The following is a 16,068-nucleotide window of genomic DNA, read 5'->3' as shown; positions in this document are numbered from 1 at the left end:
TCACAGAAGTAGCACTGATTTATCTTAAATTGGTTTAATTAAACCCATGCAACTTGTGTGGGGGCTTTCATACCAGTTTCAAACTTGTTATTTCAGTCTAGTGTGGGCCTGTAAGTTTACTAAAGCAAGGTAAAAAAATATAAACCAATTTTAAACTGGTTTAAGTAAATTGATATAAAAATCGCTCCTTTATTTAAAACAGTACAATGATGTATACAAACCAAGCCTAAAAGAGGATGTTGTGGGCACTGACAATAAGAGGCACATAGTCAAGTAAAAGTCTCCAAATGATGTCTGTCTGAAAATCTGACAGCAGGGAACCAAATGCTGTAAGCTTGTAAATTACGAAGGTATTATCTCTAGCCAGCTGCACCATATAAATGCACTTTTTATACTAAGTGTGTTTGGGCATGTGTTCCCTGTGGTATTGTATGTTATGGGATCTGATCTCTATATTCTTGCCATCCAAATATTTATTACAGCACACATTCTTTATGTGGTTGTCTTGATCCCAAATATGAACTGACCATAGACTGCAGTAAAAATAAGCACATTCATTTTAAAGATAAATTTCATGAGCTAGCCATAGTAAATAATGCATGAATCAGGCCTCTGTTTGGTGGGTTATGTTTTATGATGATAGATAGGTAGATAGATAGATTAAATAACTATGTATTTGAGAAAGTTTGTGAGCGAGCGAGTCTGTCTGTTTGTTCAAGAACTTCTAAATGGTAAGAGCTAGGACCACCAAATTTGGTATGTGGCTTCCTCTTATAACTTCAAGCAAGTTAAGAGTTTGGTTGTATGCATATGGCAGGAGGAGAGGGGCCTGAAGCTGCCCTCCCCTTCCACCTCTCTGATTCATATGGAGATGCATAAAAAGAATTCCCCCTCTCCAATGCAAATGGGAACACGAAAAAACATACAGAAGAGAGACAGAATCACCAGGAAGTTGAAAGAGGCTGACTGTGGATGCACCCTCCCCCCATGTGGGACTGCCCTGCCCCAAACGTCCAACCCCTCACGGACCCTATAGGGAGGGCGGGGGGTGCTGCAGCTCCCTCCTCCCATTCATATGGGAACATTGTTGGCTGTTCCCCTTCATCAGGGATCTTGGGGAAAGAGCATAGTTTGCTTTATTCCTCAATCTGGCTGGCGAGTGCGGGGAGCAGATGAACCTGGACCTGCACCAGCTGGGGAACATTCACCCATCCCCAGCTGTGCCCACTGAAGCCATGGCCATGGTGAGGTGCTTCTCACTTAACCCTTAGCAGCTGAGGTAAGAAAGTGCTGGGTTGTCCTTGTTCCATAGGGTATGTCTAGAGAGCAGTGCTATTTTGGAATATGTCCAGTATCCCATAATAGCATTTTCTGCATCTTAGCAATGAGCCCGTTATTTCAAAATATATTCAAAATAACGAGCTTGCTAGTCCAACATCCTGATAGCTGCCCAGGATATCTTTCATCCTGAACCTCTCATTCAGAGCCCCACGCCAGAGAAATAATTTAAATGAAAAAAAAATTAATTGATGTAAGGACCCAAACAATGCCAGGTAAATCTTCGTGTGTGTGTGTGTGTGTGGGTATGGGTATGTCTACACTACAGAGTTAGTTCGAACTAACTTTCATAGGCGCTACACTAGCGCTCCGCTAGTTCGAACTTAATTCGAACTAGCGGAGCGCTTAGTTCAAACTAGGAAAACCTCATTCTACGAGGATTAAGCCTAGTTCGAACTAGCTAGTTCGAATTAAGGGGTGTGTAGCCCCTTAATTCGAACTAGTGGGAGGCTAGCCCTCCCCAGGTTTCCCTGGTGGCCACTCTGGCCAACACCAGGGAAACTCCTCTGCCCCATCCCGGCCCCGGCCCCCTTAAAGGGGCACAGGCTGGCTACGGTGCCCATGCCAGGTGCAAGCCTGCCAGCACCCAGCCAGCAAACCCTGCACCTGGAACGGCTCGAGCCACCCACCCGATGCCCCCCAGCCCTCCTCCTCTTCCCGGGACCAGGCTGGCGGCTCCCGGGAGCTTGCCCGGGACCGCAAGAGGCGGGCACCTGCCTGGTCTAGAGCGGACATCGTGGACCTCGTCCACGATCTCTGCACTAGGCACAGGAAAGTGGCCGTCTAGGGCAGGAGAGCTGCCATCCTGGCCACCCAGGAGCAGGTGTGCATGAAAATCAAGGGGGTCCACTGAGACCCCCGCCCCTGAGCCCTGAGCTTACAATGGCCATCCTGGGTCAGCCCAAAGGTCCATCTAGCCCTGTAGCCTGTCTGCCGACAGTGGCCAACCCTAGGGACCCTGGAGGGGATGGACCGAAGACAGTGACCAAGCCATTTGTCTTGTGCCATCCCTCTCCAGCCTTCCACAAACCTTGGGCAGGGACACCACTCCTACCCCCTGGCTAATAGCACTCCATGGACCCAACCTCCATGACTTGATCTCACGTCCCTTTAAACTCTGTTCTAGTTGTAGCCTTCACAGCCTCCTGCAGCAAGGAGTTCCACAGGTTGACTCTGTGCTTTGTGAAGAACAACTTTCTGTTACTAGTTTGAAGCCTGCTACCCATTCCTTTCCTTTGGTGTCCTCTAGTCCTTCTTTATGGGAACTAATGAAGAACTTTTCTGTATGCACCCTCTCCACCCAACTCCTGCTTTTAGAGACCTCTATCCTGTCCCCCCCTCCGTCTCCTCTTTTCTAAGCTGAAAAGTCCCAGTCTCTTTAGTCTCTCTTTATATGGGACCTGTTCCCAACCTCTGATCATTGTAGTTGCCCTCCCCTCTCCCAGCCTCTCTCTTCCCCTCTCCCACCTCCTTTTCCCAGTCTCCCCTAGTTTTGTTTAATAAAGACAGATTCCATTTTGGAAGACACGTTATCTTTATTTTGTACATCAAGAAGAGGGGCTAGGGAAGGGTAAGTGGAAGGAGGTGAGGGCGGAATGGGGTACGAGCCCCCGATGGGGAGGACTGGGCTGGCTCTGTGGGCTTCTGGGGGTGGAAGCTCTCCTGCAGTCCCCCAATTGCCCCCTCTCCCCAGATGGCAGCCTGCGGCAAGTGCAGCCGGGCTGATGGCCGAGTGCTGTGATGTGCCCAGTGTGGGTACTCCGGGCACTCTAAGCCAGGACGGCTTTGCAAGCGGGGCACCCCTGAGAACTGTCTGTCCGGGGTGGGGGTCGGGACCCTTTAAGCACAGCCCTCGGCTAGCCTGAGAAAGCATCTCCACGCTCTAAGTCCTCCTCTGATGCCTGCCGGCACTGCTTCCGGCCATCCTTAAGCCCGGTTCAGGGTCCACTTAATGTGGACATGCTAGTTCGAATTAGCAAAACTCTAATTCGAACTAGTTTTTAGTTCTAGACGCGTTAGTTCGGATTAGCTTAGTTCGAATTAGCGCTGTAGTGTAGACGTACCCATAGTGAATGGTAGTGGAAATGGGGCAGGTTTAGAAGTTAAAATAGGAAAATAAGTTAAATTCTTAGAAAAGTTAGATGCCTTCAAGACACCAGGGCCTGATGAAATATATTCTAAACTACTCAAGGAGCTAATAGAGGAGGTATCTAAGCCTTTAGCTAACATCTTTGAAACATCATCACAGGGAGAGATTTAACTCCAGTGGCAGGGAAGATAATGGAGCAAGTAATTAAGAAATTCATCTGCAAACATCTGGAAGTTAATAAAGTGATAGGCAATAGCCAGCATGGATTTGTAAAGAACAAAACATGCCAAACCGATCTGATAGCTTTTTTTGATAGGATAACAAGTCTTGTGGATAAGGGGGAAGTGGTGGACGTCATATACTTGGACTTCAGTAAGGCATTTGACACAGTCTCACATGACCTTCTTATCAATAAACTAGGGAAATGAAACCTAGATTGCACTGCTATAAGGAAGATGCATAACTGGTGGACAACCATTCTCAGATAGTAGTTATTAACAGTTCACAATCATTCTGCAAGGGCACAACAAATGGGCTTCTGCAGGGTTCTTTTTTGGGACTGGATATGTGCAGTATCCTCATCAATGATTTAGATGATGGCATAGAGAGGATGATTGTTAAGTTTGCAGATGCTTTGGAGGATAGGGTCATAACTCAAAATGATCTAGACAAACTGGAGAAATGGTCTGAGGTAAACAGGATGAAGTTTAATAAGGACAAATACAAAGCACTCTACTTAGGAAGGAACAATCGGTTTCACTCAGAATGGGAAGTGACTGTCTAGGAAGGAGTACTGCTGAAAGGGATTTAGGGGTTATAGTGGACAACAAGTTAAACATGAGTCAGCAGTGTGACACTGTTGCAAAAAAAGCAAACATTATTCTTGGATGCATTAACATGAGTCTTGTGAGCAAGATATGATAAATAATTTTTCTGCTCTACTGTGCACTGATTAGGCCTCAGTTGGAGTATTGTGTCCTGTTCTGGGCACCACATTTCAAGAAAGATGTGGAAAAATTTGAGAAGGTCCAGAGAAGAGCAACAAGAATGATTAAAGGTTTAGAAAGCATAACCTGAAAGAATTGGGCTTGTTTAGGTTAGAAAAAAGAGGACTGAGAGGGGACATGATAACTGTTTTCAAGTATCTAAAAGGGTGTTACAAAGAGGAGGGAGATGATCTAGACAGTGCTGCCGTGAGGGCAGGGGACTGGACTTGGAACCTCTTGAGGTCCCTTCCAGTTCTATGATTCTATTATGCACCCACCTTAGAGTAGCTCCATTTCGGTTGTATTTCCCCAGTTTGTTAATGAGAAGGACATGTGAGACTATATCAAAAGCCTTAATAAAGTCTAGCTACACTACATCTGCCACTCACCCCTTCCACAAAGCTTGTTGCCCTGTCAATGAAAGCTGTTAGGTTGGTTTGACAGGATTTGTTCTTGATAAATCCATGGTGACTATTACCTATTATCTTATTATCTTTTAGATATTTGCAAATTGATGGTTGAATTATTTGTTCCATTACCTTTCCTGGTACAGAAGTTAAACTCACTGGTCTGTAATTCCCGGGGTTGTCCTTATTTCCCTTTTTGTAGATGGGTACCATATTTGTCCTTTTTGGAATTTCTTCTGTCTTCCATGACTTTTCAAAGATAATAGCTAATGGCTCAGATATCTCCTCAATCAGCATCTTGAGTATTCTAGGTTACAATTCATCAGGCCCTTGTAACTTGAAGGCATCTATCTTGCCTAAGTAAGTTTAACTCTTCTATTTTATTTCCTGAACCTACCGCATTTTCCCTGGTATTCACTATGGGCTCGTTTAGACTACATTCGTCTGTCAAAAGAGGAATGTAAATGAGCCCGATTGAAAGTGCAAATGAAGCACAGATTTAAATATCCCGTGCTTCATTTGCATATTCGTGTCTGATCGCTGTTTCGAAAAAAGGTTTTTTGAAAGTGAAACCACAGCCTAGACATCGTTCTTTCAGAAAAAAAAAACCCTTTTCAAAAGAACCCGTAATCCTTATTTTTTCAGGAATACGGGCTCTTTCAAAAAAGGGGTTTTTTTTTTTCGAAAGAACCGCATATAGACTGTGTGAAGTATCCTGGAAAAGCTCTGCAGTGTAGACATACCCATATATCTGTATTATTCTGCTGGGGGTCTGTTGGGGAGACCAGAGCTTCTGACTCAGCAGAACAGGGTGGTAGAGCATCCCAGATGCTATCCTGTCACCATCAATCTCCTTGCTGAAAACCAAAACCGAGAAGTCATTAAGCACCTCTGTCATTTCCAAGTTTCCTGTTATTGTTTTTCCCTCTTCACTGAGCAATGGGCCTACCCTGTCCTTGGTCTTCCTCTTGCTCCTAATATACTTGTAGAACATCTTCTTCTTACCCTTTATGCCCCTAGCTAAGTTTAGCTCGTTTTGTGCCTTTTGCCTTTCTAATCTTGCCCCTGCATACCTGAGTTGTTATATTTGTCCTTTGTAATTTGCCCTAGTTTCCACTTTGTATATGACTCCTTTATGATTTTTAGATTATGCAAGATCTCCTGGTTAAGCCAAGGTGGTCTTTTGCCATACTTTCTATCTTTCCTGCACAGCGGAATAGCCTGCTTTGGGGCCCTTAATAATGTCCCTTTGAAAAACTGCCAACTCTCTTCAGTTGTTTTTCCTCTTAGTCTTGCTTCCCATTGGACCTTACCTAATAGCTCTCTGAGTTTACTAAAATCTGCCTTCTTGAAATCCATTGTCTCTATTTTGCTGTTCTCCTTTCTGCCATTCCTTAGAACCATGATTTCATGGTCATTTTCACCCAAGCTTCCTTCCACTTTCAAATTTTCAACAGGATAGATAACCATTCACAGAGAGTACAGGCAGTCCCCGAGTTACGCAGATCCGACTTATGTTGGATCCGCAGTTATGAACGGGGCTTTTCTCGCCCCGGAGGACGGGAGCGGCGGGACGCCCAGATGCGCCGCGGTCCTGCCGCCCGCGTCCTCCGGGGTGAGAAAAGCTGTTCCACGTCTCCCTGGTCTGCTGGGGGGGAGCTGTCTGCGGCTGTCCCACTGCCGGCGTCCTCCGAGGCTTTGCTCCACGTCTCCCTGGTCTGCTGGGGGGAGCTCCCCCCAGCAGACTAGGGAGACGTGGAGCAAAGCCGTGGAGGATGTGGGCGGGACCACCCCCCCAGCTAGTGCGCCCCCCCCCCCAGAAGACCAGGCTTTTCTCCCCGACGACGACTGGGGTAGAGCAGCTGGGGCGCTGCTGGGTTGGTCCCGCAGCGCCGCTTCTCGGCGCTACTGGACCAACCCGGCAGCACCCCAGCTGCTCTGCCCCAGGTGTCCCCAAGTCAGCCGCTGCTGAAACTGACCAGAGGCTGACTTCAGGAAGCCCGAGGCAGAGTTGCTCTGCCCCGGGCTTCCTGGAATCAGCCGCTGATCAGTTTCAGCAGCGGCTGACTTGGGGGCACCTGGGGTAGAGCAGCTGGGGTGGTGCCAGATTGATCCCCACAGCGCTGAGGTGTGGCGCTGCGGGGACCTACCCGGCAGCGCCCCAGCTGCTTTGTCCCAGGCATCCAAATTCAGCCGCTGTTGAAACTGATCAGCGGCTGATTCCAGGAAGCCCAGGGCAGAGCAACTCTGCCTTGGGCTTCCTGTAGTCAGCTGCTGGTCAGTTTCAGCAGCGGCTGAATCTGGACGCCAGTTCCGACTTACAGACAAATTCAACTTAAGAACAAACCTACAGTCCCTATCTTGTACGTAACCCGGGGACTGCCTGTAGTAATCAATGGTTCACAGTCATGCTGGAATATTTTAAGTGGGGTTCCATAGGGATCACTTCTGGGTCCAGTTCTCTTCAATCTTCAGTTCTTCATCAATGATTTAGATAATGTCTTAGCACAATTATAAAGTTTGTGAAGGAGGGGTTTCAACTGGTAAGTAGTTAGAAGTGCTTTGGAGGATAGGATTATAATTTAAAATGATCTGGGCAAACTTGAAAAATGAACTGACACAGATAAGATGAAATTCAATAAGGACAAATGCAAAGTACTCCATTTAGGTATCTTCAGAGGGGTAGCCGAGTTAGTCTGTAACTGAAAAAAACTTAAAAACAACAAATAGTCTTGCAGCACCTTAAAGACTAACAAAACATGTATATGGTATCAGGAGCTTTTGTGGGCACAACCCACTTCTTTAGATAAATGGACATGTGAAGAAGTGGGTTGTGCCCATGAAAGCTCATGATACCATTCACATGATTGGAATGTTGGTATGGAAGGGTACAGCTTGCTCAGGAAGGATAGACAGGGAAAAAATGGAGGCGGTGTTGCCTTATATATTAAAAATGTACACACTTGGATGGAGGCAGAGATGGACATAGGAAATGGAAGTGTTGAGAGTCTCTGGGTTAGGCTAAAAGGGGTAAAAGAAAAGGGTGATGTCATGCTAGGAGTCTACTACAGGCCACCTAGCCAGGTGGAAGAGGTGGATGAGACTTTTTTTAAACAACTAAAAAAATCATCCAAAGCCCAAGATTTGGTGGTGATGGGGGACTTCAACTATCCAGATATATGCTGGGAAAATAACACAGTGGGGCACAAACTATCCAATAAGTTCTTGGACTGCATTGGAGACAACTTTTTATTTCAGAAGGTTGAAAAAGCTACTGGATGGAAGCTGTTCTAGATTTGATTTTAACAAATAGGGAGGAACTGGATGAGAATTTGAAAGTGGAAGGCAGCTTGGGTGAAAGTGATCATGAAATCATAGAGTTCGCAATTCTAAGGAAGAGAAGAAGGGAGAACAGCAAAATAGAGACAATGGATTTCGGGAAGGCGGATTTTGGTAAGCTCAGAGAGCTGATAGGTAAGGTCCTATGGGAATCAAGACTGAGGGGAAAAACAACTGAGGAGAGTTGGCAGTTTTTCAAAGGGACATTATTAAGGGTCCAAAAGCAAGCTATTCAGCTGCATTGGAAAGATAGAAAATATGGCAAAAGACCGCCTTGGCTTAACCACGATATCTTGCGTGATCTAAAAATAAAAAAGGAGGCATATAAAAAATGGAAACTAGGACAAATTACAAAGGATGAATACAGGCAAACAACACAGGAATGCAGGGGCAAGATTAGAAAGGCAAAGGCACAAAATTAGCTCAAACTAGCTACAGGAATAAAGGGAAACAAGAAGACTTTTTATAAATACATTAGAAGCACAAGGAAAACCAAGGACACCCTGCTCAGTGACGAGGGTGAAACAATAACAGGAAACTTGGAAATGGCAGTGATGCTTAATGACTCCTTTGTTTTGGTCTTCACCGAGAAGTCTAAAGAAATGCCTAAGATAGTGAATGCTAGTGGGTACGTTTAGAAGATAAAATAAAAAAAGAACAAGTTAAAAATCACCTAGAAAAGTTAGATGCCTGCAAGTCACCAGGGCCTGATGAAATTCACCCTATTAATATTCAAGGAGCTGATAGAAGAGGTATCTGAGCTTATAGCTATCATCTTTGGAAAATCATGGGAGACAGGAGAGATTCCAGAAGACTGGAAAAGGGCAAATATAGTGCCCATCTATAAAAAGGGAAACAAGAACAACCCGGGAAACTACGGACCAGTTAATTTAACTTCTGTGCCAGGGAAGATAATGGAGCAAGTAATTAAGGAAATAATCTGCAAACATTTGGAAGGTAGTAAGGTGATAGGGAACAGCCAGCATGGATTTGTAAAGAACAAATCATGTCAAAAAAATCAGATATCTTTCTTTGATAGGATAACAAGTCTTTTGGATAAGGGAGAAGTGGTGGATATGGTATACCTGGACTTCAGTAAGGCATTTGATATGGTCTTGCATGATATTCTTATCAATAAACTAGGCAAATACAACTTACATGGGGCTACTATAAGATGGGTGCATAACTGGCTGGACAACCATACTCAGAGAGTAGTTATTAATGGTTCACAATCCTGCTGGAAAGCTATAACAAGTAAGGTTCCGCAGTGGTCTGTTTTGGGACCGACTCAGTTCAATATCTTCATCGACAATTTAGATATTGGCATAGAAAGTACGCTTATTAAGTTTGCAGATGATACCAAGCTGGGAGGGGTTGTGACTGCTTTGGAGGATAGGGTCATAATTCAAAATGATCTGGACTAATTGGAGAAATGGTCTGAGGTAAACAGAATGAGGTTTAATAAAGACAAATGCAAAGTGCTCCACTTAGGAAGGAACAATCAGTGTCACACATACAGAATGGGAAGTGACTGTCTAGGAAGGGGTACGGCAGAAAGGGATCTAGGGGTTATAGTGGACCACAAGCTAAATATGAGTCAACAGTGTGATGCTATTGCAAAAAAAGCAATCATGATTCTTGGATGCATTAACAGGAGTCTTGTGAGCAAGATATGATAAATAATTCTTCTGCTCTACTGTGCACTGATTAGGCCTCAATTGGAGTATTGTGTCCTGTTCTGGGCACCACATTTCATCTATGCCTTTGAGGATAGAAGAAGAAGCAATAGGCTTAAACTGCAGCATGGGAGGTTTAGGTTGGACATTAGGAAAAAGTTCCTGTCAGGGTGGTCAAACACTGGAATAAATTAACCAGGGAGGTTGTGGAATCTCCATCTCTGGAGATATTTAAGAGAAGGTTAGATAAATGTCTATCAGGGATGATCTAGTCAGTACTTGATCCTGCCATGAGGGAAAGGGACTGGACTCGATGACTTCTTGAGGTCCCTTCCAGTCCTAATATTCTACGATTCTATGTTTTGTTAGTCTTTAAGGTGCTGCTAGACTATTTGTTGTTTTTTAAGTTTTTCCATTTAGGAAGGTCAATCAGTCACACATATGCAATGTGGGAAATGACTGCCTAGAAGGAGTACTATGGAAAAGGATGTAGGAGGTCATATTAGACCATAAGCTAAATATGTGTCAATAGTATAACTCTGTTAAAAAAAGAGCAAACATTATTCTGCGATGAGTAGGAGGGTTGTTAGCAAGATATGAGAAGTAATTATTTTGCTCTACTCTGTAATGTTTAGGCATCAGATAGAGTATTGTGTCCGTTTCAGGAAAGATGTGGATAAATTGGAGTAAGTCCAGAGAAGAGCAACAGAAGTGATCCAAGGTCTGGGAAACATGACCTAAGAGGCAAGGTTGAAAAAATGGTTTTGTTCAGTCTGGAAAAAAAAAAAGACTGAGAAGGGACATGATAGCCAAAGACATAAAGAATACATAAATATCTATTATAAGAAGGAGGGAACAAATTGTTGTTCTTCTTAACCTCCGAGGATAGGCTTTACTTGCAGCAGGGTTGGACATTAGGAAAAGCTTCCTAACCGTCAAAGTAGTTAAGCACTGAAATAAATTGCCTAGAGAGGTTGTGGAATTTCCATTATTAGAGAGTCATAAGAGTAAGCCAGACAAACACCTGTCAGGAATGGTCTAGATCAGAGCGGCGAAAACTACAGCCCATGATCCACATCTGGCCCATCAGACCCTTCAGTCTGGCCTCAGAACCTCCGCTGTGGAGCGGGGTCAGGGCTGTCTTATCAGGAGGAGTCAACCTAACTCCTGGGAAGTGTGGTGAGCAGGGGTAACCAGCTCCCAAGTCTTTCCCCTTCTATTCTCCCTCCCCCACAGCCACAGGTCCCTCAGTGTCTGGGCAGCACTGTCACTACACTGCTGGACAACACAGTCACGGGATGAGGAGAAGGTGGGTTGGATAGGGATGGAGGATGGGCTACACCTGGCTTTTTGTAGAGGCACTGCCTTCTCCAGGCCTACCCAGACCTCCATACAATTTCCATACCCAGTGTGACCATTAGGACAAAAAGTTTGCCTGGTCTAGATTATATTTAGTCCTGCCACGAGTGCTGGGGATTGGACTAGACAACCTCTTGAAGTCCACTGTGGTCCTATGATTTTGACTCATTAAATTAAATCTGACATTTGGATCCAATGCTTTGAAAAGGGTTTCATTCTTAAATGCAGTACACTAGGTTTATTGTACCAACCATCATCAAAAATTGCTTTGCTTAACATGCGTTCTCCATTGCAAAGTCAAAATAGTCATCCAGAACAAAGATGTTCATCCAAATGAAGATGCTCATCCAGAAGTTTAACATGAGCAACCTTTTGCAGTTGTTAGCATGTCAACAAAGTCTTTTTGGTGTGCCTACTCAGAACACCTACCACACTGATGAGAAATTTGCAACAATTTAAGAGATTGGTTACAGTTTGCTACAAAACTTCTAAAGAATTTCAAGCCAGGTGATGACTCACAAAGTGACACAAAAACTGATTGATGATGATGATGAAGAAGACAGGAATGGTGCTTTTGAACTCTTTGGGAAGTATAATTTCTGTGCCTGAAGCCAAGAACATGATTAAAGGCACAAAAACATTTGCCACTCAAAAATGCAACAACCAATTTTTAGAGCTGTTCAATGACCCAGAAAAAGTGACAGACATGTTTCGATTGTCATAGAGACAGATGAGAATTAATGACTATTTTGATAAATACGAGCTCCGGTAGACTGAAACCAGATATTTTTGATAACAGAAGTAATTATTTAAAAAGTATTTTGGATTCAGTCTAGAAAATAAGCATTTGTATCAGCACGCTGAGTTCCCTTTTTGGAATTGCATAAACATAGATAGCACTACTGTATTAATAAATACAAGAGATTTTAAATACAGTACTTCCATAACATTTTGCTTTAGCTTCACTAAAGAGAGGATTCAAACAAGATCTCCCCCAAGATGTACAATGGAATTAAGCAGTTGATTCTTCTGAAATGTTTATTAAAAACTAGCCTACTCTGCTGCCAGTTTCTGAAGAAAATCATGACAAAATAGATGGACTATCACAGGCAAATAGTCAACATTGGGCTAAAGAGAAATGTGGATGATAAGCTGAATATTCTGAAACCTATTTCCATAGTATTGGACAAACTGCAGAAAGATTACTGCTATATTGTTGATGCTGTTGAAATATGGAAAGAATGTCAAGAGATGATAAAGGAAGAAATATCCCGCAATAAAAATAAACTGTAGGCAATAAAGAAGTGCATGGATGATGCATTTACTTCGCCTGGTTTTCTTGCTAGCATTTTCAAACCAAATACCATTGTAGATGCTTAATTGCTGAAAAAACTGCTGCTGTGTTATGAGGTCTACTAATTTGAAAAGTTTGACGAACAGGATAAGTAAAATAGGAGACAGTTGTCTCATTTTCAAGAGACTATGGCAAATAGTAACTCAGTTCTAGTTATTTTCATTAGACATATTTGAAAATTTCTAAAGCTGACCTGAAATCAGTTTAATTAACCAACTACAATCAATCCCTCTGTTTCTTTACGAAATCATTTACTTGGAAATGCAAAACACATTTCATAAGAGAAGTTTAGATGTCAAAACATTTAAGGTTGTTTTGTTTTAAAAAAATGAATTTTACATGTTGTTTTGTGAGTTTAATTACATCCAGTAGACATCCTAAAACAGCTTTACACAAAGCACAAGCAAAAGGTTAATCATGTAGAAAATAAGTCATATATCAATCACCATTTTCTAACATACTAAAATGTATAACTATTAAGAATCTGAAAGTATTAATCTATATTATTTCTTAAATAAATGTACATAGTTATATTTACCCTTCTGCTAGCTATAAGATGTACTAAATTTAGCATAAAGGCTCTATTTAGTTGTAAATTAACATGTTTTAATAGTTAAAATCAATGACTTTAACTTTGATTAAAACTGATGATTTAACTCAAAACTTTTCATTGGTGATTTCAATTGCCTTGATTTAAATTATTCCACCCTGTTTTAAGAGAACTATTTTTTCTCTGAGTGATTTTTTAAAGTTCTATGGAATAGGAACATATTTCCACTGTTGCTTAATAGATTTCATATTAAGCTTTCTCTATTTCCTTCAGTCACATCAGAAGGGTTTAAAAAAAGAGCACAGTATAGATTGCTGATGTGGAATTGGTCTTATGGTTTATTTATTAAAGCCAGCTAAATATTTAGATAACCACTGCAGTCAGAGTACAACTGATCTGAGGCTAGCATAGATCTATAACATTTCTTTTTTATAATTTTATTTTAGCTAGTTACGGGTTTCTGTTATTCATTACTTTAATATGCTGATGGTAATGAATTCAATGATATGGTGTTCATAAACTGTTTATGCATTCAAAATGTAGATTGTTTCTTGTGTAAATTGGGAAAAGAACACTTTTAGTATTGTTCATACAAGTTTTTTATTCTTCATGGCAAGTGTGGCAATTTTGGTTTCTACTATGAATAATTAATGAATAGTAATGACTAGAGAAACATTTTCTGTTGGTGGATTTGAGATATATATATATATATATACATATATATATATATAATTAATTAATTATATGAAATACAAAGAAGCCAAAGAGGTTATGCATGAAAATAATTGCTATTTTTATTCTAAATATATAGAAACATGTATTATTCAATACAGCAATTAGCTTTCTATCCATATGTGCAATGTTGAAAGTAAACCAGAGGCCTGTTGTTCAGTTTCAGTGCTGCAATAAATATTTGAATTATTTCTTGCTATTGGTAATTGCTGAGAATATAACATTTTTTCTGGTAAATAACTGTTTACAAACTGATCCTGATAAAATGTGTTCAATATTCTAAAGTATTTCCTAAATACTTTAGACAAATAAATGCCAGCAAAGGTGATTTGCGAACTTATTCATTTCAACCAATTTGCTGTTTGTGGTGTCTGAGTGCGGTCACCTAATCACACAGGAGTGTTTCTGCCCATCATTGGGTGAATTAAGTTAATAAACAATGGCAAATTATTATTTATTATTTGTTTTAGTATACCAGCTAAGACCCCATTGTGGTAGGTGCTGAGAGTAATCAGAACAAAGAAGATATTCCTAGCCCCAGTAAGTTTACAATCCAAATCTTAGACAGGAGACAAGAGGGATATAGACCAGTGGTCCCCAACCTTTTGGATTTGCCGGGTGCCCGGGGGCGGGGCCGCTCATGCGCCGCACATCTGGAGGCGGGGCTGTACATGTGCCACGTGCCCGGGGCCGGCACCACACATGTGCTGTGTGGCCGGGGGCAGGGCCACTCATGCGCCATGCGCCCAGGGCTGGCACCACTCATGCGCCGTGCGCCAGGGACGGGGCCAGCCCAGATCGTTCGGCGGGCACACATAAATGCCCCAGCAAATGCCATGGTGCCCACGGGCACCACGTTGGGGATCATTGATATAGACAAACTTAAAAGGTAGTACAAGGAAACAATGAGACAGTATTGGTCAGCTCAATAGAAAGTCATCTCAGCATACCAGTATCCTAGATTTGTCAAGGTTTCTGTAGGCCTCACAGAAAACAAATAGGCCTGTGGAATAAAATCTTACAGGAACCAACAACCATCACAACCTGCTCACTTTCTGTACCCACTCCAAATCACATTTTTGTGACCTTGCCTTATATAATGTAGACACAGAGAATATGCACATAAATGCCCAAAACAACCTAAAAACCCAAAGCACTCTGCTGCACACATAACTTTCCTTCTGGGGAGATGATGAGAGCAAAAACAAATCACATCTGACAGATATTAGTGATGTTACTTTAATGTACCACTAGAAAGTGTTCAGATCCCATAACTGTGTTATATGAACATATACAGACTAGAATACAAATACTGAATAACAAATAACCAAACAATTTCTAGCAAGAAATTCTGGCTGAATAATTCGAAAGATAGCTACATTTAATGTTTATTATACAGCTAAATCGTCTATTCTTCCATGTACAGTACGGCCAAATTTCACTGTGAAAAGAAGCTGGTTTAAAAAACAGTTCTAAAAAGTTGCAAACTAAGTGTCAGCATCAAGAATACAACCACATTTCTAAATTAGTGTCTATCACACAAAGACATAAAGCTTCCCAGTCAAGCCACTGAATAGCTATGTCGTTACCCCAAGTGAAAAAATTTGGCTCATGACAAGGCTTTTCATTCTTATAATGCTTGTACTTGCATTGATCTCAAGACACTTTATAAAGATAGACAAGAGCATCTTTAGCCCAGTTTCATATTTTGCTTATTTACACGTATTTGAAGCTAAGTGACAGGGTCATCCCTAACAATGCTGGTGTCCTACACAGCCCAGCACCTGCACACACACCCATAGGGGGCTGTTTCATGGGGGGGCAGACCTGGCCCCTCTCTGGGGAGCAGTGAAGGCAGAAGCCGTGGGGCACAGAAACACTGCAAAGCAGGGAGGCTCACCTGCAGCCTCAGAGAAGCAGGCAGAAGGCATGGGTGGTGGTAGGCGGCGTGAACTTGTAGGCTGGAGGACTGAGGAGCAGTGGATGTCTGTGCCTCCAGCTGCAGAGAAGTGGTGGTTTCCCGCAGAAGGGGAAGTGTCACTTTTCTCTGGCAAGTAGTGCCACCACCCGCCACTCCTGGCTCCTCCATTCTGTAAGCTCACGCTGGTTGCCAATGCCTGGTAAGTGCATAACCCACAGGGAGTTGGCTGGACAGGGGATGGGACTGGCCACTGGAGCTAATATGAGCATGCAGCTGATAGAGCACTGCAAAATTTGGGGCAATTTGGTGCCTCAAAT

This window comes from Pelodiscus sinensis, chromosome 3 (genome assembly GCF_049634645.1).
Source record: "Pelodiscus sinensis isolate JC-2024 chromosome 3, ASM4963464v1, whole genome shotgun sequence".
NCBI classification, from domain to species: Eukaryota; Metazoa; Chordata; order Testudines; family Trionychidae; genus Pelodiscus; species Pelodiscus sinensis.
Note: the sequence above shows the minus strand (reverse complement) of the source record.